The following is a 25,241-nucleotide window of genomic DNA, read 5'->3' as shown; positions in this document are numbered from 1 at the left end:
CTCAGCACCTCATGGAAATTTCTCCAAAAATTGACCATATAATCGGTCACAAAACAGGCCTCAACAGATACAGGAAGATAGAGATAATCCCATGCATCCTATTAGATCACCACACACTAAGACTAGTCTTCAATAACAACAATAATGACAGAATGCCCACATATACATGGAAGTTGAACAATGCTCTACTCAATGATAACTTGGTGAAGGAAGAAATAAAGAAAGAAATTAAAGACTTCTTAGAATTTAATGAAAATGAAGATACAACATTCTCAAATTTATGGGACACAATGAAAGTGGTACTAAGAGGAAAAGTCATAGCTCTGAGTGCCTGCAAAAAGAAACAGGAGAGAGCATATGTCAGTAGCTTCACAGCACAATTAAAGCTCTAGAACAAACATTAATAAACCCAAGAGGAGTAGAAGTCAGGAAACAATCAAACTCAGAACTGAAATCAACCAAGTAGAAACAAAAAAGGACTATAAAAAAATCAACAAAAGCAGGAGCTGGTTCTTTGAGAAAATCAACAAGAGAGATAAAACCTTAGTCAGACTAATAAGAGGTCATAGAGAGTGTATCCAAATTAACAAAAGCAGAAATGAAAAGGGAGACATAACAACAGAATCTGAAGAAATTTAAAAAAAAATCATCAGATCCTACTACAAAACCCTATATTCAACAAAACTGAAAAATCTGGAGAAAATGCACAGTTTTCTAGACAGATACAAGGTACCAAAGTTAAATCAGGAAAAAATAAACCATCTAAACAATCCCATAACTCTTAAAGAAATAGAAGCATTTATTAAAAGTCTCACATCCAAAAAGAGCCCAGGTCCAGATGGGTTCAGTACAGAATTCTATCAGAACGTCATAGAAGACCTCATACCAATACTGTGCAAATTATTCCACAAAATAGAAACAGATGGATCACTACCAAATTCCTTCTATGAAGCCACAATTACTCGTATACCAAAACCACACAAAGACCCAAAAAAGAAAGAGAACTTCAGACCAATTTCCCTTATGAATATTGACACAAAAATACTCAATAAAATTCTTGTAAACCGAATCCAAGAACACATCAACATGATGATACATAATGATCAAGTAGGGTTCACTGCAGGGATGCAAGGATGGTATAATATATGAAAATCCATCAATGTAATCCACAATATAAACAAACTGAAAGATAAGAACCACTTGGTCATTTCATTAGATGCTGAGAAAGCATTTGACAAAATTCAACACCCCTTCATGATAAAAGTCCTGGAAAGATCAGGAATTCAAGGCCCATATCTAAACATACTAAAAGCAATATACAGCAAACCAGTAGCTAACATCAAACTAAATGGAGAGAAACTTGAAGCAATCCCACTAAAATTAGGGACTAGATAAAGCTGCCCATTCTCTACCTCCTCATTCAATATAGTACTTGAAGTCCTTGCCAGAGCAATCAGACAGTGAAAGGAGGTCAAAGTAATACAAATCGGAAGGGAAGAAATCAAAATATCACTATTTGCAGATGATATGATAGTATATTTAAGTGATCCCAAAAGTTCCACCAGAGAACTACTAAACCTGAAAAACACCTTCAGCAATGTGTCGGGGTATAAAATTAACCCAAATGACTCAGTAGCCTTCCTGAACTCAAAGGATAAAGAGGCTGAGAAAGAAATTAAGGAAATGACACCCTTCACAATAGTCCCAAATAACATAACATATCTTGTTATGACTTTAACCAAGCAAGTGAAAGATCTGTATGACAAGAACTTCAAATCTCAAAAGAAAGAAATTGAGGAAGATCTCAGAAGATGGAAAGATCTTCCATGCTCATGGATTGGCAGAATTAATAGTAAAACTGGCCATTTTGCCAAAAGCAATCTACAGATTCCATGCAATCCCAAACTTCCTACTCAATTCTTTATAGAGATAGAAAGAGCAATTTGCAAATTGATTTGGAATAACAAAAAACCTAAGATAGCGAAAAGAAATTCTGCTAGAATCACCATCCCTGACTTCAAGCAGTATAACAGAGCAATAGTCATAAAAACTGTATGGTATTGGTACAGACACAGGCAGGTAGATCAATGGAATATAATTGAAGACCCAGAAATGAACCCACACACATATAGACACTTGATCTTTGACAAAGGAGCTAAAAGAAGAATGGAAGAAATATAGCATTTTCAACAAATGGTACTGGTTTAACTGGATGTCATCATGGAGAAGAATACAAATCGATCATTCTTATCACCATGTACAAAGCTTAAGTCCAAGTGGATCAAGGACCTTCAGATCAAACCAGATATACTCAAACTAATAGGAGAACACTTAGGGAAGAGTCTTGAACACATGGGCACTGGGGAAAATTTCCTGAACAAAACATCAATGGCTTATGCTCTAAGATCAAGAATTGACAAATGGGACTTCATAAAACTGCAAAGCTTTTGTAAAGCAAAAGACACTGTCATTAGGACGAAACAGCAACCAACAGATTGGGAAAAGATCTTTACCAATCCTACATCTGATAGAGGTCTAATATACAAAATATACCAAGAACTCAGTAAGACCCCAGAGAGCCAAATCACACTATTAAAAAATAGGGTCCAGAGCTAAAAAAATTTCTCAGTTGAGGATTATCAAATGCCCAAAAAGCACCTAAAGAAATGTTCGACATCCTTAGTCATCAGGGAAATGCAAATCAAAACAACCCTGAGATTCTACCTCACACCAGTCAAATGGCTAAGATAAAAAACTCAGGTGACAGAAGATGCTGTTGAGCATGTATATAAAGAACAACACTCCTCCATTGTTGGTGGGATTGCAAACTGTTACAACCACTCTGGCAATTAGTCTGGAGGTTCCTGAGAAAATTGAACATTCCACTACCTGAGGACTCAGCTATACCTCTTCTGGGCATATACCCAAAAGATGCTCCAACATACAACAAAGACACGTGCTCCACTATGTTCATAGCAGCCTTATTTATAATAACCAGAAGCTGGAAAGAATCTAGACACCCTTCTGCAAAGGAATGGATTAAAAAAATATGATATAACTACACAATGGAGTACTACTCAGCTCTCAAAAACAATGACTTCTTGAAATTAATAGGCAAATGGAATGAACTAGAAAATATCATCCTGAGTGATATTATTCAATCAGAGAAAAACTCACTTGGTATGAACTCATTGATAAGTATGAACTCATTAGCCAAAAAGCTCAAATTACACGAGAAGCAATCTACAGACCACAGGAAGCTCAAGAAGAAGGATGACCAATATATAGATGCTCCCCCTCTTTCTTAAAAGGGAGAAAATATCCATAGGAGGGGATATGGAAGCAAAGGTTAGAGCAGCAACTCAAGAAATGTCCATTCAGAGCCTGACCCAAATGTGGCTCATATATATACAGCCACCAAAAGTAGATTTGATTGACAAAGCTCAAAAAATGCATGCTGAAAGGGACTGGATATAGAGCTTTCCTGAGAGACACATTCAGAGCATATCCAATACAGATGTCAATGCTAGCAGCAAACCACCAAACTGAGAATAGGTACCCCTTAGGGGGAATTAGAGGAAGTATTGAAAGAGCTGAAGGAGCTTGAAACCCCATAAAACCAACAATGCCAATCAACCAGAGCTTCTAGGGACTAAACCACTCCTGAAAGACTATACATGGACTGACCCAGGGCTCCATTGTTGGGGCACCAGTGGAAGGGAAAGCCCTTGGTCTTGCCTCAGTTGGACTCCCCCAGTGCAGGGGAATATGGGGCGGGCAATAAGGGGGATGTATAGGGGGAATACCCGTATGAGGGAGGGGATGTAATGGGGGCTTTTGGACAGGAAACCGGGAAGGGAAATAACCTTTGAAATGTAAGTAAGAAATATATCTAATAAAAAAATTAAAAAATTAAAAATAGAACTAAAATATTAATTATCTGCACAACTTCTAGGTATATATGCATGAAGAACATGAGACAAGGTCACAAAAGATGCATGTGACATTTTAATGTGTATGGCAGCACTATTCCAAATAGAGAAGCTGTGTAATCACAATAAGTATCAATCACCTGATTAATATGCAAATAAAATATATTATATATAGTCTGTATATACTGTTATATATTATTCATATTAAAATATTATATAGCAAAAATTGAATTAACATTTATAATTAGAAGGCATCATGCTAAACTAAATGAAATAGACTTAGAAATTCAGCTATCAAATTTTTTCTGTCATATACAAGAAAAGAGCAACAGATGTCTGAAAAAATCAGACAGAATTCTTGCAGATTATGAAGGAGATTGCAGGAAAACTATAGAGAGTTTATGAAATAGGAGAAAAGTCTATTGGCTTCAGTCATTGAACTTTATAGTATATGTGAATACCATAATGGTACACATTAAGTTCTGCAGTTATTTGATTGAAATCATGCTGATTTGATAGTAATTACAATAAAGCAAATTACAATATTAGCATAGTTTGCCTTTCAACATGAATATATTGTAAATCACTATACCATTTAAGTATAAAATTCTTCTGTTTAGTACTACTTTCCCAATATATTTTAAAATAGAATCCTGCTAAGATTGACACTTTCCAATTGGTAGTTCATCTCTTTAATCCCTTGAAATGTGAAATGATTCACTTGATCTCAATGAAATTCATTTTTCATAATTAGTTTAATGATATTATAACAAAGTTGTTATCTTATACGAAGAGCTACACCCTAGATTTAATCTGTTTGTGGTATATTTATCTGGCATCTTTATTCTCCCTGATTTGCATTAAAGTATGAACTGACAATTGGCTTAAATTACATGGTGTTATTATCTATTCTTTATAGTGATTCTTAATTAAATATTTTAATTAATAATTTGTATCTAATTTTTGAGTGAGCAATGTTATAAACAAGACCCAGGGTTTAATGAGAAAAACTGTTTCTTGAAAAATAACACATTTTCTCACTTACAAATATTGGACAGGGAAATTAACACCTTCAGATTTTTGAAGACAGTATGCTGAATGTCATTTATATGAATATGAGCTAAACTTATTTTCTTAAAAATATGTCTAACTTTTCTGAGACTATACTAATGGGTCCATGGTAATCGCTATTGCAGAGCATCTAAATTTGGTTCCCAGCACTTAGGTGACTCACAACCAACTATTAGTTCATTTCAGGGAATCTGACATCCCCTTTTAACTTCCAATGACCATAGGTATTCAGATATTACACATTCACATATGAAGGCAAACACACACACACACACACACACACACACACACACACAATGAAAGCATTTTTACAAAAAATATTAAATTTTGAAGTTTGTAAATATTTATATACTTTTATTTCAAATGTATTTTTTGCCTTCATGTGTTCTTACTATACTCAAATTTTTAAAATATTTTCACAAAAATATTGTGGAATATGAAATTTTCCTTGAATAAAACAAAGAAGTAAAAAATTAGAGAGAAATTTTGAGCTACAGTATTTAAATGATTTTTATCATTGGACATTGCCCTCTCTCAACTGAAGCATTATAGTGAATATAACTAAAACTAGCTCCTGAAAAATACTTCATAATATAATAACCTGTTTTAAATTATAACTTGTCTTTGTTCCACACGAATGCCATGACATTGGTGCCTCAGGGCATACACTACTATCATCTTACTCTCTTGGCATGTTCCTCAAACAGAATATTGTATAATGCTAGATTGAAGTACAAATTATCTCAAATTGTCTTCACACCTCATGTGACTAGAAGATATAAATTCTTATTAATTTTTCATTATTTAAACTTATACATAATGTAATTTTAAAATGTTATAGTATTTATTGAGATCCTTTATAGTAAATGCAGGTAGGCGTATTTCTTCTTTGTATGCTAAAGTGCATGCTACTTTTGGTATAGGAAACTCCCATGTAGGTACCTTTTTTATTTGTTTCTTTCACATGCCCTTCTCCAGAAATAATTGTAATTCATATGAAAACATTGTTTACTTAATTTAAAGAGGATAAATTTATATTCTCACTACTTTCTCTAATTAAAAAATAGATCTAATTAATATTTCAATAGAGACAAGGATACCAAGTTGTGTAAAAAAAATAGCTGAGTCCAGTACTATATAGGCATGAGCATAAAATTTCCTATGTGCTTTGTCTTATCTTACTTTAAAGATATGGACTAAAAGTAGTTTGATTACTATATTTGAAATATTTGAAATACATTCTTCGCCAAACATTTAAATGTGATGTAGGCCAAGATGATGTTGGCTATGATAGGGTTACATTTTTTTAAAGTCAAACTATTTAAGTAACTTAATAGATAGTTAATATGATATAGGCAGTAAGATTTACATCCATATGATCTATATGGGTAGAATGAGGTACAGTGATATTTCTGCTAACTTATAAAATTAGCTGTGAGATAATTAATATGTTTATGTTTATTCAAAAAGAAAGTCTCATGCAATAAGTATTAATATAATACAAGTCTATAACTTTACACTAGCACTCTTGTAAGAAAGTCTTATATATTTAAAATTTTGACCAGTTAAATGTTGCCTGAACTGTTAATAGCATTTTAATTTGTTGCATTATGGGGAAGGATTGTTCTACTGCATTTTACCCTCACTTTCATTTTTGTATAGCTTCTTAAGGACTTAATAGTCCATCTGGATCATTTGCTCTACAAGAGTTTAATATTATTTAGTAGTTCTGTCAGCTGTAGATTTTAATTTAAATATTTAGAAACGTCACATGATACCATATTGCTTAAGGGCCTTATTGTAATTGTTTTAAAGGCATTAACAAAACATGTCTCAATTTTCACTTTTATAAAATTTAAATGGAAACTAATTCATACACAATAATAATCAAACCCCTGCTGATATGTGTATCATTCAGATAGCTTGCTCTGCATGGAGCATCAAACATGAACAATTGAAAAAGTACACTTTTCTTTTGCCTTGTTCTTACTAAGTTACTGAATTATGCAGGTGATAGGCACCTATCTTACATTTTTCCCTAATAACCTACCCCGGAAATTAAAACACATGAAGTATTATACATTTTTGCAAATTTTTGGACAAAAATAAATACGAACACCTTTAAAAGTCGTATCACAAGTTATTTGCATGTAAATATTTTTACATAATGATGTATAACAACAAAATTCAGAATCAACATATGTGCTCAACAATAGAAGAGTGAATAAAGCAAAATACTATATTCAATTATAATTTTTAAGTCATTAGGAATAATGAAGGTATACATTTGATGGAAAATGTATGTGACATAATGTAACTACAGAAAATTAAGTATCTTCTGTTTTTTCATATTTGGGGTTGCTGGATGGTACATAAAATAGATATAAAACCATATTATATATATATATATATATATATATATATATATATATATATATATATATGAAAATGTTAAATTGTCTTGAGGGTTGACAAGAGGGTAGAAAGGCAAGAAAATAGAGGGGGATGGCAATATACAATATAAACTTATAATAAAAATTACAATGGTAATAAAAATTTTTACTTCAATTTCTAAGTAACTAATGATTTTCAAGGTGACACTATTTGCTTTGTGTGGCAGAAAAATAAATTAACCATATAATTAAATTTTAAATTTGATCATGTTATAGTAGAATTTTTTTGTTGTTAAATATGAAAGGTATGTTTAGTTAGGTTTCTTTAGAGGGAATGGAGTATTAAGAAAATGATTTTTTAGAATGATTTTAGATTATAATATTGGCTATTACAATTATGGAAGAGTAGAAGACTCATAATAGATCTTTTGGAAGGACACTAAGAGCATAACTTCATCCAAACCTCCACGGATACATATGTAGTATAACAGAATATAGTTACCAGTGCCAAAGTATGTCTTTCATTGTTTAGTGGATGCTTATTCATCCCCAAGGATTTTCCTCAAAAGCAATGTGCATATTTGCCTGGTTTTGTATTTTTCTATAGCTCGTTGAAATCTTCAGTGTAAATTTAATTTACCCTTTGTTCTCACAATATACTTTGCAAAATATCAGAACATTTGCTGCATTCACTATAACTTCTTTTTGCACCGAAATATTCTGAATTCCTGGAAGTTAAAAGATGGTGCTTGAGTCATATTTTATATTACCCAAAATTTACTGCATGTATTCAAAACATTTAAGAAGTTATGGTAATTTTTTCTTATGATGTATGTGTGTTAGGAATAAGCAGTTTTAAAAACAAATAATTTAATATAAGATTTCTTATAGGTGACTATGTTCCTATAAATAACCAAATATTATACAGATCAAGTGATATGATTTCTTAACTGAGAACTTTTGGACTTCCTTTCTTTTCTTGTGCATGGATGAAAAGGAATATGACAACTATGTAGCCATTTTGCCCATGACAGCCATTTTCACCTCTCCACAGGTCAATGTTGGGGGTTACACAATTATTGCAGCTGTTCATTCTGGTGTCCCAAGATGTAGCACTAGCCATGACTGCTTCTTGGAGCTTGGGATTGATTTGTCTTTAAAACTTTCTACCAGAAAAGATGGGAAATATTTCCTCCTGGGGTCCGATAAAGGGCAAGTTCTGAAGTGTAAAATACATAGTATGAACAAAATTCTTCATTTGTATGACAGTTTGCTATAGTTTTGAAATAGCCATTTCCTGATTGAATAAGTAGGGATGTCCTTTCAGTTGTTGAAGAGGTTGTCAGATACTCCCCTGTACTAACACACTATCTAGACTTTGGGCAAATATGTCTTTTTGCCTGTTAGAAAAGTAAACAGCTGGGGGAAGAAAGCTGGACTCTCAGAACTATGGACATTTCTGAGAGCTCAGAGGAGACAACTACTTCTGTTCTCATTAGTGGCCCAAGAGGAACCTGACTAGTGACATCTGGGCATAAGAATTTAGGAGCAGCCAGAGGCAGGACACTTTGAGTTTGTGCCTGCACCAAGATCTGAAAGCCTGTCAGCAGGAGTGTGGACACCACTGAGAGCAAAGGTAAGATGAATTCTTCTGCTCTGAGGGACCCACCTGTAGGCCTCAGGAAACACAAACCTAGGAACAGTCTGAGACAGTATCTTTCTGGTTTCTGCCTGTACCCAGAGTTGAACTGCTCCCACAGCTCTGTATCCAGATCTGGATATAAGGAAACAGGTCTACAGGAGTCCTGACACACAGGCTTACGTGTTTACAGAATGGTCAAGGCAATGTTAGAGACAGCAAGTCAAGCTAAGACCAGAGACAATCTGAAGGTGACAGGTCAGCCCAGAAACCTAGGTAACAGAAAACAAAACTACTTGGCATCATCAGAGCCCAGTTCTCTGTCTGAAGCAAATAATGGATCTACAAACACACCAGAAAAGCAAGATGTGGATTTAAAATCACATCTCATGATAATGATAGAGGACTTTAAGAAGGACACAAATAATTCCCTTGAAGAAGTACAGGAAAATACAGGTAAACAAATAGAAGAACTTATAGGGGAAGCACAAAAATTCCTTAAAGAATTATAGGAAAACACAAACAAACAGGTAAAAGAATTGTACAAAATCATATGGGAGTTAAAAATGGAAATAGAAACAATAAAGAAATCACAAAATGAGAGAACCCTGGAGTTAGAAAACATATGAAAGAGATCAGAGTCATAGACACAATTACCAACAGAATACTAGAAGGAGAAGAGAGAATCTCAGGGGCAGAAGACACCATAGAAAACATTGACACAACCATCAAAGAAAATGTAAAACACAAAAAGCTTCTAGCCCAAAACATCCAGGAAATCCAGGAAACAATGAGAACATCAAATATAAGGATAATAGGTATAGAAGAGAGTGAAAACTCCCAACATAAATGGCTATTAAATATCTTTAACAAAGTTAAAGAAGAAAACTTGCCTAACTTAATGAAAGAGATGCCCATAATCACAAAGGAAGCCTACAGAACTCCAAATAGATTGGACCAGAAAAGAAAGACCTCCTGTCACATAGTAGTCAAAACACCAAATGCACTAAACAAAGAAAGAATATTAAAAGCAGTTAGGGAAAAAGGTCCCGGACAGATGTCATGCAGACACTAAGAGAACACAAATGCCATCACAGGTTACTATATCTAGCAAAACTCTCAATTAACACAAATGGAGAAATCAAGATATTCCATGACTAAACCAAATTTACATAATATCTTTCCCGAAATCCAGCCCTACAAAAGATAATAGATGGAACCCTAACACCATAGAAAGAGCAGGAAAATAATCTCCTTCCAACAAAACCAAAAGAAGAGAGCCACAGATATATAATTGCAATTCTAACAACAAAAATAACAGAAAACAATAATCTCTATTCCTTAATATCTCTGAATATCAATGTACTCAATTTCCCAATAAAAGACATAGGCTAACACACTGGATATGAAAAGAGGACCCAGCATTTTGCTACATAAAGGATGTACACTTCAGTGACAAAGACAGACACTACCACAGAATAAAAGTCTGGAAAACAATTTGCCAAGCATATGGTCCAAAGAAACAAGTTGGAGTAGCCATTCTAATATTGAATAAAGTGAATTTCAACTATAATTTCAAAAAAATGATAACAAAGTAAACTTCATATTCATCAAAGGAAAAATCCACCAAGAAGAACTCTCAATCTAGAACATCTATGCTTTGGTTAAAGTCACACCAATATATTTTATATTATTTGGGACTATTATGAAGGGTGTCATTTCCCTAATTTCTTTCTCAGCTTGTTTCTCTTTTGTGTAGAGGAAGGCTACTGATTTATTTTAGTTAATTTTATACCCAGCCACTTTGCTGAAGTTGTTTATCAGGTTTAGTAGTTCTCTGGTGGAACTTTTGGGATCACTTAAATATACAATCATTTCATCTGCAAATAGTGATATTTTGACTTCTTCTTTTCCAATCTGTATCCCCTTGATCTCCTTCTGTTGTCTGAGTGCTGTGGCTAGAACTTCAAGAACTATATTGAATAAGTAGGGAGAGAGTAGGCAGCCTTGTCTAGTCCCTGACTTTAGTGGGATTGCTTCAAGTTTCTCTCCATTTAGTTTAATGTTAGCAACTGGTTTGCTGTATATGGCTTTTACTATGTTTAGGTATGGGCCTTGAATTCCTATTCTTTCCAGGACTTTTATCATGAAGGGGTGTTGAATTTTGTCAAATGCTTTCTCAGCATCTAATGAAATGATCATGTGGTTCTGTTCTTTCAGTTTGTTTATATAATGGATCACGTTGATGGTTTTCTGTATATTAAACCATTCCTGCATGCCTGGGATGACGCCTACTTGATCATGGTGGATGATTGTTTTGATGTGCTCTTGGATTCGGTTTGCCAGAATTTTATTGAGTATTTTTGCATCGATATTCATAAGGGAAATTGGTCTGAAGTTCCCTTTCTTTGTTGGGTCTTTATGTAGTTTAGGTATAAGAGTAATTTTTGGCTTCATAAAACGAATTTGGTGGAGCTCCATCTGTTTCAATTTTGTGGAATAGTTTGGATAGTATTGGTATGAAGTCTTCTATGATGGTCTGATAGAATTCTGCACTGAACCCATCTGGACTTGGGCTCTTTTTGGTTGGGAGACATTTTATGACTGCTTCGATTTCTTTAGGAGTTATCGGGTTGTTTAAATGGTTTATCTGTTCCTGATTTAACTTTGGTACCTGGTATCTGTCCAGGAAATTGTCCATTTCCTGCAGATTTTCAAGTTTTGTTGAATATAGGAATAAAGGCAGTTATTAAAAGTCTCCCAGCCAAATAAAAGCCCAGGACCAGAAGGGTTGAGTATGGAATTCTATCAGGCCTTCATAGAAGATCTAATACCAATACTGTCCAAAGGACTCCACAAAACAGAAACAGAAGGAACACTACCAACTTCCTTCTATGAAGACACAATTATGCTTATACCTAATCCACATAAAGACAAAACAAAGAAAGAGAAATTCATACCAATTTCCCTTATGAATATCGATCCAAAAATACTCAATAGAATTCTTGCAAACTGAATCTAAGGATACATCTAAATTATTATACATCACAATCAAGGAGGCTTCATCTCAGGCATGCAGGGATGTTTCAGTATATGGAAATCCATCAATGTAATCCACTATGTAACAAACTCAAAGGAAAAAAATCACATGAACATCATATTAGAGGCTGAGAAGACACTGGACAATATTCAACACCTCTTCATGTTAACAGTCTTGGAAAGATTAGGAATTCAAGGCCCATAATAAACATAGTAAAAGCAATATATAGAAATCCAGTAGCTTACATTAAACTAAATTTAGAGAAACTTAAAGCAATTCTACTAAAAGCAGGACTAGACAAGTCTGTCCACTCACTCCATAACTATTCAATATAGTAATCAAAGTCCTAGCCAGAGCAATCAGACAAAAAAAGGAGGTCAAAGAGATACCCATTGGAAAAGAAGAAGTCAAAGTACCACTATTTGCAGATAATCTGATAGTACATTTAAGTGACTCCAAAAGTTTCAACGGAGAATTCCTAAGTCTGATAAACATCTTCAGCAAAGTGGCTGGATATATAATTAACTCCAAAATCAGTAGCCTTACTCTACTCAAAAGATAAACAGGTTCATAATGAAATTACGGAAAGGAGTCCCTTCACAAATAACATAAAATACCTCATTGTGACTATAACCAAGCAAGTGAAAGATCTGAATGACATGAACTTCAAGTCTCTGAAGTAAGAAATTGAAGAAGATCTAAGAAGCTGGGAATATCTCCAATGATCACTGATTGGCAGGATTAATATACTAAAAATGGCCATTTTGCCTACAGCAGTGTACTGATTCAATGCAATATCCATCAAAATTCCAACTCAATTCTTCATAGAGTTAAAAAGAGCAATTTGCAAATTCGTCTGGAATAACAACAAACTCAGCATAGCAGAAAATATCCCCAATAATTAAAAAAAAAACTGCTGGGGGAAATCACCATCCCTGACCTCAAGCTGTATTACAGAGCAATAGTGAAAATAAAACAGCATTTGATTGGAACAGAATAGGGCAGGTAGATCATTGGAATAGAATTGAAGACCTAGAAATTAACCCACACACCTATTGCCACTTGATCTTTGACAAAGGAGCTAAAACCATACAGTGGAAAAAAGATTGCATTTTCAACAAATGTTGCTGGTTCAACTGGAAGTCAACATGTAGAAGAATGCAAATTGATCCATTTTATCACACTGTACAAAGCTTAACTATAAGTGGATAAAAGACCTCCACATAAAACCAGATTATACTCAAACTAATAGAAGAAAAAGTTGAGAAGAGCCTCAAACACTTGGGTACTGGGGAAAATTTCCTGAACAGAACACTAATGGTTGATATTCTAATATTTAAAATTGACAAATGGTCCCTATAAAGTTTCAAAGCTTCGTTAAGGCAAAAGACACTCTCGTGCTGACAAACTGCAATCAACATATTGGGAAAAGTTTTTATCAATCTTACATCTGATATAGGGCTAATGTCGAATTTATAAAATGAACTCAAGTGGTTGGTCTCCAGAGCAACAAATAACCCTATTAACAAGTGGGGTTCAGAGATAAACAAAGAATTCCCAGCTGAGGGCCATCAAATGACTGAGAAGTTTCTAAATAAAGGTTCAACATCCTTAATCATCTGGGAAATGTAAACCACAACATCCCTGAGATTCCACCTGAAACCAGTTAGAATGATTCAAAAACTCAGGTGACAACAGATGCTGTCAAGGATGTGGAGAAAGAGGAACACTCCTCCATTTTTGGAGGAATTGTAAGTTTGTGCAAACACTCTCAAAATCAGTATGGAGATTTCTCAGAAAATTCGATATAGTACTACCTGAGGACCCAGTTATACCACTCCTGGGAAGTACCCAAATGATGCTCCAACACATTACAAGGATATATGCTCCAATATGTTCATAGCAGCTTTATTTATAATAGCCAGATGCTGGAAAGAATTCAGATGCCCTTCCACAGAGAAATGGATACAGAAAATGTGGTACATCTATGCAATGGGGAAACACAGCTATCGAAAAAAATAATGAATTCATGAAATTCATAGTCAAGTGGATGGAACTAGACAATGTCATTCTGAAGGAGATAATCCAATAACAAAAAAAAAAAACATGGTATTCACTCACTGATAATTAGTGGATATTAGCTCAAAAGCTTGAATTACCCAAGATACAATCTACAGAACACATAACACTCAAGAAGGGTAACCAATGTGCAAATATTTCAGTCCTTCTTTAAAGGGGGGAATAAAAATATTCATCAGAGGAGATATGGAGACAAATTTGGAGCAGAAGCTGAAAGTATGATCACTCAGAGCCTGCCTCACCTGGGCATCCAGCCCATATAATTACAGTCACTAAACCTAGACAATATTGATTAAGCCAAGAAGTGCATTCTGACAGGAGCCTAATATAGTTGTCTCCTGAGAGGTTCAGCCAGAGCATGAAAAATACAGAGGCGAATGCTAGCAGCAAACCACTGAACTGAGAATGGGGTCCCCATTGGAGTAGTTAGAGAAGGGATTGAAGGAGTTGAAGGGGCTTGCAATCCCATAGAATCAACAATCCAAATCAACCAGAGCTCTGAGAAACTAAACCACTACCCAAAGAGTACACGTGGACAGACCCCATGGCTCCAGAGGCATATGTAGCAGAGAATGGCCTTGCTGAGGACCAATGGGAGGAGAAACCCTTGGTCTTGCCAAGGCTGAACTCCACATTGTAGGGGAATGTCAGGACAGGTAGGCAGAAAGAGGGTTTAGTTGAGAAAGGTAAACATTCTCATTGAAGAAGGGGGACAGTGGATGGTATAGGGGGGCTTATGTATGGGATACTGGGAAAGGGAATAACATTTGACTTGTAAGTAAAACGTATCCAATAAATAATGAAAAGGTAAACAGTTAAAATCCAAATAAAATTTATTCCTGCACAAGTGACAGCAGAATATTTAATAGGAGAAGTAGGATACTAGTGGGTGTGACAGCCAGCCACACATGATATGAAGTCAAGAGACTAGCAGCAAGAATCAAGTCAGTACACCTTGGGGGACAACATTATTGCAGAGAAGTGATGAATGGGGTAGTAGTAGTTGCTGACTCGTAACTTAAGTCAAGGCCTTGGAAGAGCAAGAAATGCCTATGGAGTTAAATATGTGATCTGATAAAGGAGAAAAGAAGTGGGAAGTACAGGGAAGGCAACAGTGGCAGAGAACTAAGATTAAGAAGGTTACAAAGCTATACTATGAAACTATGACCTGGCCAGCCAATCAGATGGTACAAGAAACCATGGGGCAAGATGTTATGCATGAGTGGAGGGTATAAAGGCATTCACTAAATCTACAAATACATGGGACTAGATGCTTTCAACTGACCTGACTTTGCTTAAGGGTCAAAGATTTCAGGCACCCTAGACTCAGAAACTGTGACATAGTTACTGTTGAGGGCTGAGAAATCCTCATAATTAGGCCAGTACAGAAGCTACAATGCAAGCCACTACCAAAAATTGTTGAATCAGAACATTCCAGGCCTACATAAGTGCTGAAATAATACAGAACTAGGGGTCTAAGCACCTAGTAACTTATGCAAAGATTATGAACTCAATATGTGTGCGAGGAATGAGTCAGCATATCCTGCCCATAATGGCCCATGCATGTGCAACATCTGTATCCACATTCTACAACCTTAAATAGGCCTGGCATACAGAGATAGATGACTATATAGCACATGACCTGGCCAACCAATCACATGGTACCAGCAACAAGGTGCTAGATGTCATGCACTAATGGGACATGGGTGGAGGGCATAAGGGCACTCCTCAATTCTGCAATAAATGAGTCTGCTTCTGCTTCTCACCTGACACACAGAAATCCCAGATTCTTTGCTGCAGCCTATTCCTAGCCTTCTAACCTCCTATTCCCATGAACCATCTCAAGGTGCTGAGGGCTAGGACAATAAATGTATTCTATAAGTTTCTTTCTCATCACTCTACTTTATGCACTGCTCTCAAATGCAAAGATGCTAAAGGTTACCCATATAAGAGCTTCAACTGTAGTAACAATATATTCAGTCTGGGTCCATCAAAAGGTTCTCTTGACAAATGAGTGATAATACCTCTCTATAAAAACATTGATGATGCATCTTCATGTTTGAAATTTGTTATCAAAATAATATTTTTCATTTATTACTTTATGGACTGACAAATTACAAGTATGAAGCTCTTTAAAAATGATCAAGTTTCAAAATTTAAATTAAGCTATTGTTTTGCCTACTTTATTATATTTTTAGATCTATAATGACCAAGCAAAAATAATATACTGCAATTATCAGCCATAGCTTCAGAGGTTTTCCATTTAACTCTAAACATTTAATTGTTTCTTGTCTTTCTAGACATGGTCTGTCACTAATGTTGAAAGACATGCCTAAGATAAAAATACATCAACTCTCTGACTTAAAAATACAAATAAACATAGGAAGGTTTACAAAACATCAAGTTGAATGCAGAAACATTTTATTGAATGTTTAATCAAAGCATATTGTTTAATCACTATGATACCTTTGTCCCATAAAGAAAGAACAAATCATTATTTAAAATACAAAGTAACAAATCTTATCATGATAGCAACAAACTACCTTTTTAAAAATCATCTTAAGTTTCCATATTCTAACAATTGGGTTATGGCTACTAAAAAGACTACCCCCAGTATCCAGACTAGACCTCCAAAGGAGGAATGGAGATACCAATTACCTACAATGCTTTTGATCCAAAATGGGCCTTGTCTAAAAGAAAGTCAGGTACAAAGATGGAGCTGAGATTGAAGGAATGGCTGACCAATGAACTGCCAATTTTGAGACCCATCCCATGGGCAGGCATCAATCCCTCACACTATCAATGGCACTATACTGTGCTTTCAGACATGAGCCTAGTATAGACGCCAGCAGCAAACTGAGACAGATGTAGGTACCCACAGACAAAGACTGGACAGAAGTCAGTGAACCTCATGGCAGAGTTAGAGAAAGGACTGAAAGTCCTGAATGGGATGGCAACTCCATAGAAATACCAAACATGTCAACTAACCTGGACCCTTGGGAGTTATCAGAGACTAAGCCACCAACAAAGGAGCAAACACCAGCTGGTCCAAGGACCTAGGCATATATTTAGTAGAGGGCTGCCCTGTTTGGCCTCAGTGGGAAAGGATGCAACTAATCCTCCACAGGTTTGATGCACTAGGTTGGGGGATATTGGAGGGTGCCCTCTCAAAGGTAAAGGGGAGGGGGGATCTGGGAAGGAACTGAACAGTATTTAGGATGCAAATCCATTAATTAATTAACTTTAATATATCACCATTTACAGTTACCAGACCTAAAGGACATATCTAGTATATTATTTCATGTCTTACTCTCCCAGAGTTATATGTACTTTTTTGTATGTTTTTTAAACACACAATTTAAATTAATGTGATAGACTGCAATTATATATTCACACACATTACATAAAAGAAGAGAGACTTGGGAGGGTCATGATACATCTGCTTGCTTCATGTTGCAACTCTCAGAGGCAAAGTTGAAAGTAGGAATGTATATTCCCTAGGGAAGAAAGCTGATGGGCAATGTTTCATTCTACTTCTCATGTTTAAGGACAGTGAAACCTTTAGCCCCTTAGTACAGGATTCTTAGCTTATTATTTTGTGAGAATGGCAAATGAAGAAAAATATTAAATCTGTCTGTGATAAGGAAGTCATGGGAAATACTTTGTTTTAAAAGATTATATAATTCGCAAATTATGATTTAAAACACAAAATAGAATATCAAAGAATGAATATGTGATACATAAAAATAACATCATTTTGGAGGAAGCCTTTAAGTTTTGTTCTTTGTCTCATCTTTCTAACTGAATTTGTCCATGAATATACGTCATTCCCATAAATATACAAGCAAGAACTGAGTAGGAGATATTTAGCTACTAAATATCTTGTTAAGAAAGTGTGGGTCAGGTCATTTTCTGCAGAGGCAGAAGATCCTAATTATTTTCTCGTCTTAAAACATTGCTTCACAGTTAAGGGTTAGTTTCTACTAGCAGATGAGAAAAGGACAAGTGATTGTGATACACAGAGTATGTGAAAGCAAACCAGTTATTATCAGAGAACTAACATAGTAGCATATGGCCCATGTACTATACTATAAAATAGGTGTTAATAGCAGTATTAAGAATAAGTTCAAAGCAAAAACATATAGTTGAAATTTAACTTATAACTTATTAATTATTTTTGGTTAAGTCATTTAACCATTTTAATGACTTATGTTTCCTGCCTGTAAAATTATAATAGTAATTTCCATTAGGCAGTATTTCATTTCTGCTTTCATTTATGAAGATATTTTTTAAATTTAATTTATTTTTTGCATTTTTCCTTTTTTATCGGACTTTTTTATTTACATTTTAAATATTATCTCCCTTTTCCATTTCCCCTACAGAAACACACTATCCTATCTCCCCCTTCTATGAGGATGCTCTCTCATCCACCCATCCACTCCATCCTACCTCCCTGCCCTTACATTCCCCTACACTGGGTCATCAAGTCTTCAAAGGATCAAGGACCTCTCCTCATACTGATGTCTGACAAGGGCATCCTCTGCTACATATGCTGCTGAAGCTATGGGTTGCACCATGGGTTAGTGGTATAGACTTCAGGAGCTCTAGAGTATCTGGTTGCTTGGTATTGTTGTTCTTCTTATGGGGCTGTAAACCCCATCTGCTCCTTCAGTTCTTTCTCTAACTCCTTTATTAAGGTCCCCATGCTCAGTCCAATGGTTAGCTGCAAGCATCTGCCTTTGTTTTTGTCAAGTTCTGGCAAACCCTCTCAGGTGTTAGCTATATCAGGTTCCTGTCAGCATGTACTTCTTGGAATCTGCAATAATGTCTGGGTTTGGTGTCTGTATATGGATCCCCGGCTATGGCAGTCTTTGGATGGACTTTCCTTCATTATTTGATCCAAAATTTGTCTCCATATTTCCTCCCTTGAATATTTTGTTTCCCCTTCTAAGAAGGACAGAAGCATTCACATGCTGGTCTTCCTTCTTCTGGAGCTACATGTTTTCTGTTATAGTTCAGATTTTATCACACTCCTGGTCCATCTCCTCCCCCATCTATATGAGGATATCACCACCTCCCCACCAGTCTCTTGAGGGTTAGGAACATCTCTGACTGAGCCCAGACCCTGCAGTCCTCTGCTTATATGTTTTGGGGGCCTCATATCAGTTGGTGTATGCCGATAGGTTGGTGGCCAAATGCCTGAGAGATCAAGGGGGTCCATGTATTCTATACTTTTTTGGCTAATACCTATTTATCAGTAAGTACATACCATGCATGTCTTTTTGAGTCCGAGTTGCCTCACTCAGAATATTTTCTAATTCTATCTAATTGCCTGCAAAACTTATTATATCCTCATTCTTAATAGCTATGTATATTCCATTGTGTACATGAAGCATTATTTCCATACCCATTCTTCTATTGTGGGACATCTGTGTTGTTCCTAGCTTCTGGCTATCACAATAAGGCTGCTATAAACATAGTAGAACATATGCTCCTGTGGCATGGTGTGGCTTCTTATGGGTTTATTCCTAAGAGTGGTATAGATGAGTCTTCAGGTAGTTCCATTTTTAATTTTCTGATGAATCACCAGATTGATTTCCAGAATGGTTGTACCAGTTTGCCATCCCACCAGTAACAGAGGGGTGTTCCTTCTTCTTCACATCTTTCCCAACATGTGCTGTCATCTGAGGTTTGGATCTTAGCCATCCTGACTGGTGTAAAGTGGAATCTCAAGGTCATTTTCATTTGCATTCTGTGATCACTGAGGACTTTGAACATTCCTTTAGGTGCTTCTCAGGTATTCAAAATTCCACTATTATGGATTCCCTGTTTAGTTCTATAGTCCATTTTTTTATTTGGTTGTTTGTTTTTTTGGTAGTTAGCTTCTTGGGTTCTTTCTTTATTTTGGATATTAGCCCTTTATCAGATATGGAATCAGTGGAGGTTTTTTTTTCCAATCTGTAGGCTGCCAATTTGACTTATTGACTATGTCCTTTGCCTTACAGAAGCTTTCCGGTTTCATGAGGTCCCATTTATCAATTCTTGATCTTAGAGCATGAGCCATTGGAATTCTGCTTAGGAAATGTCCCCCTGTGCCAATGAATTCAATGCTCTTTTGCACTTTCTCTTCAATTAGATTCAGTGTATCTGATTTTATGTTGAGGTCCTTGATCCACTTGGACTTGAGTTTTGTGCATAGTGACAAATATGGGTCTATTTTCATTTTTCTACATAGAGACAGCCAATTACACCACCACCATATTTAAAAGATGCTTTCCTTGTTTTGATTTATATTTTTTGGCTTTTTGACAAAGATCAGGTGTGCCTAAGTGTGTGGTTTGATTTCTGGGTCTTCAATTCTATTCCATTGATCAAGTTGTCTGTCTGTACCAATAGAATGCAGTTTTTATCTGTAATGTAGATTGAGGTCAGGAATGGCGATTCCCCCAGATTTCTTTTATTCTTAAGAATTGTTTTCTCTATTCTGGGTTTTTTTGCTTTTCTGGAAGAATTTGAGAATTGCTTTTTCTATGTCTTCGAAAATTTTTTTTGGAATTTCAATGGGTTTTGCTTTTGGTAAGATGGCTATTTATACTATGTGAATACTGTCAATCCATGAATGTGGGAGATATTTCCATTTTCTGAGATCTTCTTTGACTTATTTCTTGAGAGATAAGACATTATTATCTTACAGACCTTTCACTTGTTTGGTTACAGTTAGTCCAAGATATTTTATAATATTTGTGGCTATTGTGAAGCATGTTGCTTCCCTAATTTCATTCTCATCCTGTTTAGAATTTGCACAAATGACTAATACTGATTTGTTTGGATTGATTTTATATCTGGCCACTTTGCTAAAGTTGTTTATCAGCTGTAGAACCTCTCTGGTATAACTTTGGTGGTTGCATATGTATCCTATCATATCATTTGCAAATAGTGATATCTTTACTTCTTCTTTGCCAATTTGTATCCTCTTAATCTCTTTTTGTTGTCTTATAACTCTCCCTACAACTTTGAGTACTATATTGAATACATATGGGGATAGTGGATATACTTGTCTTGTCCCTGGTTTTAGTGGGATTACGTCAAGTATCTCTCCATGTAATTTGATACTGAGTTTTGTTTTGCACTAAATTGCTCTTATCATATTTAGATATGGGCCTTAAATTCCTGATCTTTCCAATACTTAATCATGGAGGGCTATTGTATTTTGTCAAATGCTTTTCAGCATCTAAGGAGACAATCATGTGAGTTTTTTCTCAGAAAGTGGATATAGAGTGGATTATGTTAATGAATTTTCCTGTATTGAACCAACATTGTGGACCTGGGATGAAGCCTAATTGATTGTGGTGAATGATAGTTTTTTTTTTTTTATGTTCTTGGATTTGGTTTGCAATAATTTTCCTGAGTAGTTTTGCAATGATATTTATAAGCAAAATTGGTCTGAAATTTTTTTTTTGGTTGGGTCCTTTTCTGGTTTAGGCATCATAATAACTGTGGCTTCGTATAATGCACTATGTAGTGTTCCTTCTGTTCCTATTTTATAAAACAGTTTGAGGAATAATGGTATTAGGTCTTCTTTGAATGTATGGTAGAATTCTGCATTAAAGCCATCTGGCCTTTTTTGGTTGGGAGGTTTTTAATGACTTCTTCTATTTTCTTAGGTGATATGGGACTGTTTATATTATTTATATGTTATTAACTTTGGTACCTGGTATCTCTGTAGAAAATCATCCGTTTCAATCCACATTTTCCAGTTTTGATGAGCATAGGCTCATCAAAATGTCCCCAGTTTCAGCTATGTCTTCCTTTTCATTCCTGATTTTGTTAATTTCAATACAGCCTCAGTGCCCTTTAGTTAGTTTGACTAGGGGGCTGTCTATCTTGTTGATTCTTTCAAAGAACCAGCTTTTGGTTGTGTTGATTCTTTGTATTGTTCTCTTTGTTTTGATTTGGTTGATTTTGGCCTGAGTTTGACTATTTCCTGTCATCTACTCCTCTTGGGTGAGTTTACTTCTTTTTTTTTCTAGATCTTTCAGGTGTGCTGTGAAGCTGTTATGTTCTCTCCAGTTAAGTATATGTTCTCTCCGGTTTCTTTTTGGAGGCACTCAGAGCTATGAATTTTCCTCTTAGAACTGTTTTCATTGTATCCTATAAATTTTGGTATGTTTTGCTTCATTTTCATTAAATTTTAAAAAGTGTTCAATTTCTTTCTTTATGTTTTTCTTGAGTAAGCTATCATTGAGTAGAGCATTGTTCAGCCTCCATGTGTACATAGGCTTTCTGATGTTTTTGTTGTTATTGAAGACCAGCCTTAGTCCATGGTGATCTGATAGAGTGCATAGGATTATTTCCATCTTCTTGTATATCTGTTTTGTGACCAATTATATGGTCAGTTTTGGAGAAGGTACCATGAGGTGCTGAGAAGGTTTATTCTTTTAATTAAGGGTGAAATATTCTGAAGATATCTGTTAAATCCATTTGGTTTGTAACCTCTATTAGTTTCCCTGTGTCTCTGTTTAGTTTCTGTTTCAGTGACCTGTCCATTGATGAGAGTGGTGTGTTGAAGTCAACTACTATTATTGTGTGAGATTCAATGTGTGTTTTCAGATTTAGTAAAATTTCTTTTATGAATGTGGGTACCCTTCCATTTGAGGCATAGATGCTCATAATTGAGACTTTCACTTATGGATTTTTCCTTTAATGAATATGAAGTGTCCTTTCTCATCTTGCTTGATTACTTTTGGATGAAAATCTATTTTATTGAATATTAGAATGTCAATTCCAGCTTGTTTCTTAGGAACAGAAGGTAAGTTTTAATTGTCCATTTGTTTTGTATTTTTATACATGTGGTAACTTTGTACATGAACATAAAGGGATGAGGGGACAACTTATTATTACCAGGTTTTTAATATTTCCTGGGGAAAACTGCCCATTTACTATCTCAACTCTTTTTTCTTTTGTCAAGTCCAGTGTCCATGCCAGATGGTAAACCTATGAGGACCCTACCACCAATATCAGTTTCATACATAATAGTTATTGAAAACACCTAGAAAAGCCAATGAGTATATTCACCCAAATGTGAATATTCATTGTATCACATGGAGAATGGAATGCTTACACCCAATTTTTCTTCTGTAATCAATTATATTCAATATTGATAATAATAACAGGAAATCCCATGCGGTTCCTCATGATACCTGAATATAGGCTGTTATTATTATGGTGACTAATTTGATGATTTAATAGGACTATATCACCTTACCTACTTCCTTTCCTCTCCATTAACTCCAGCTTTCTTTCCTCAAACCATTTCTACTATCTTCATTCTCAAACTGATAGTTTCTCCTTATTAGTACAACATACATAAATATTTTTGTATGCATATCCACCAACATAAAAAACCTGCTAATTCCAGTTTTATTATTTTTCATGGACATGATTTAAAGGTTGATATTGGTTTTTTTTTTAATATTCTGCATTTGACAACAAATAAGGGTCTCATCCCTGGTAGAAACTAATTCTCATTCATTAATTGTGTCTAGTTTATTCTCTGGTGGATAAATCCTGAGGGGATATTTTCCCTCCCACATTAAGATGTCCAGTATTGTTACCATTGTTTTATTCTTTATTAATCAGACATTTCTAGAATAGACCGTTTTACAGCAGACTGCCCCATATAGGACACAGTATTTGGGTAATCCAAAATGGACCTGAGATATAGATATTTTTCTGCAATCAATCTTCTCTGGTTCCAGAAAATATGATTCACGAAAATGAAACAAACAGTAAAACCCAGCTACGAACCTATCAACCATGACAATTACCAGCATAACAATATACACAAAAAGGTACACTCATGTGCTTAAGACAAACAACTGTTCTCTTATTGGTGTTAAGGCAACAGGAGGCAAATTGTGCCTGGTCCTGGAAACCTAGCCAGCTTTTCTAGACTCATGATGCCATAAACCTTAAGGGGAAGGAGTGTTTCTACCATCAGTTTGCTAAATCAAGTAAATCCTTTGTACATTCTAAATTTTATCCTTCAATCCTCAGAAGAATGTAGCTACTGCATCACCATCAAGGAAGTCTCTTTTTACAGCAAATGAAGATCATCAAAGATAACCACGTAGTACACAATTCAGTGATCAACAAATCATGGGAAAACCAGCCACAATGGATACATCCACATTACAGCTCCTCCTTCTGTGGCTCAGGAAACATCGAAGAAGAGGGACTAGAAAGGTTTGTAGTTTTTTTTAAATGTGTCTGATGAACATTTACGTATTCAAAAATGTCAATTTAATTTTATCCACTTGTTATATAAAAATAATGTAGTAGAACTTTGTTGCATTTCATTTTACCTTATTGTTTCACAGTGTTCTATTAGCTCCATGTAAATTTCTTAGGAGTACACAGTTTATTTTTCTATTGTTGAATAAACTACAGAGAAAATTGTGTATTCTTCAATAGAAAGCCTTGTTGCCACTATTGTAGATGTAAGTAGATCTGTGTTTCTTATGGGAATGAATACACTAAGATAATCTCCATGTATTAAAACTAAATTGTATGGATGTTTCAAAGGGGTAACACAATGAAATGCTATAACTATACTTAAGACTTATTAGAGAGCTTGTAGAGATAAGGCACTTAAACAGTATAGAACAACACATAATTATTGTATACCTTGTTTCTTCCCCCAAACTACAGACAGTAATAATCTTTTCCCACTAGAAAAATAGCATCAGCATTTTATAATCCAATACAAAGTTCCTAAAGTATTATTGTTGCTGTAACTTTAAAATAGCATTCATCAACATATAAAGCTTTTCCAAAATGTTTAAATTACTTTGGACAATTTTCAAAGTAAACATATAAAGAATTTCTCAAATCGAAGTGGTTTATACTTCCAGAAAATTGTCAGAAGAGAGAGAAAATGTAATTTTAGCCACGAAAATATTTTTAAAGTGCTCAAGTAATCACTTTCATAACAAAAAAGCATTTTAAACATTATGAATTAATTTATAGGACATTATACACTTTGTATAATAAAGTAGTCACCAACACTTATTAAAAGGTCTCTTGCT

General features: G+C 35.0%; 1 long non-coding RNA gene across 2 annotated transcripts in view; it reads left to right on the top strand.

Moving 5' to 3' along the window:
* Nucleotides 1-25,241, top strand: part of LOC120099269 (uncharacterized) — a 41,655-nt gene that overhangs the window by 8,588 nt on the left and 7,826 nt on the right. For both annotated transcript variants that reach the window (XR_005498344.2, XR_005498343.2), the window contains exon 2: nucleotides 24,211-24,399. This is a non-coding gene — a long non-coding RNA (uncharacterized LOC120099269). The remainder of the gene's footprint in view (nucleotides 1-24,210; nucleotides 24,400-25,241) is intronic.

The sequence above is a fragment of the Rattus norvegicus genome, chromosome X (assembly GCF_036323735.1).
Source record: "Rattus norvegicus strain BN/NHsdMcwi chromosome X, GRCr8, whole genome shotgun sequence".
Taxonomy (NCBI): Eukaryota; Metazoa; Chordata; class Mammalia; order Rodentia; family Muridae; genus Rattus; species Rattus norvegicus.
Note: the sequence above shows the minus strand (reverse complement) of the source record. Positions and strands in the feature narration are given on the sequence as shown.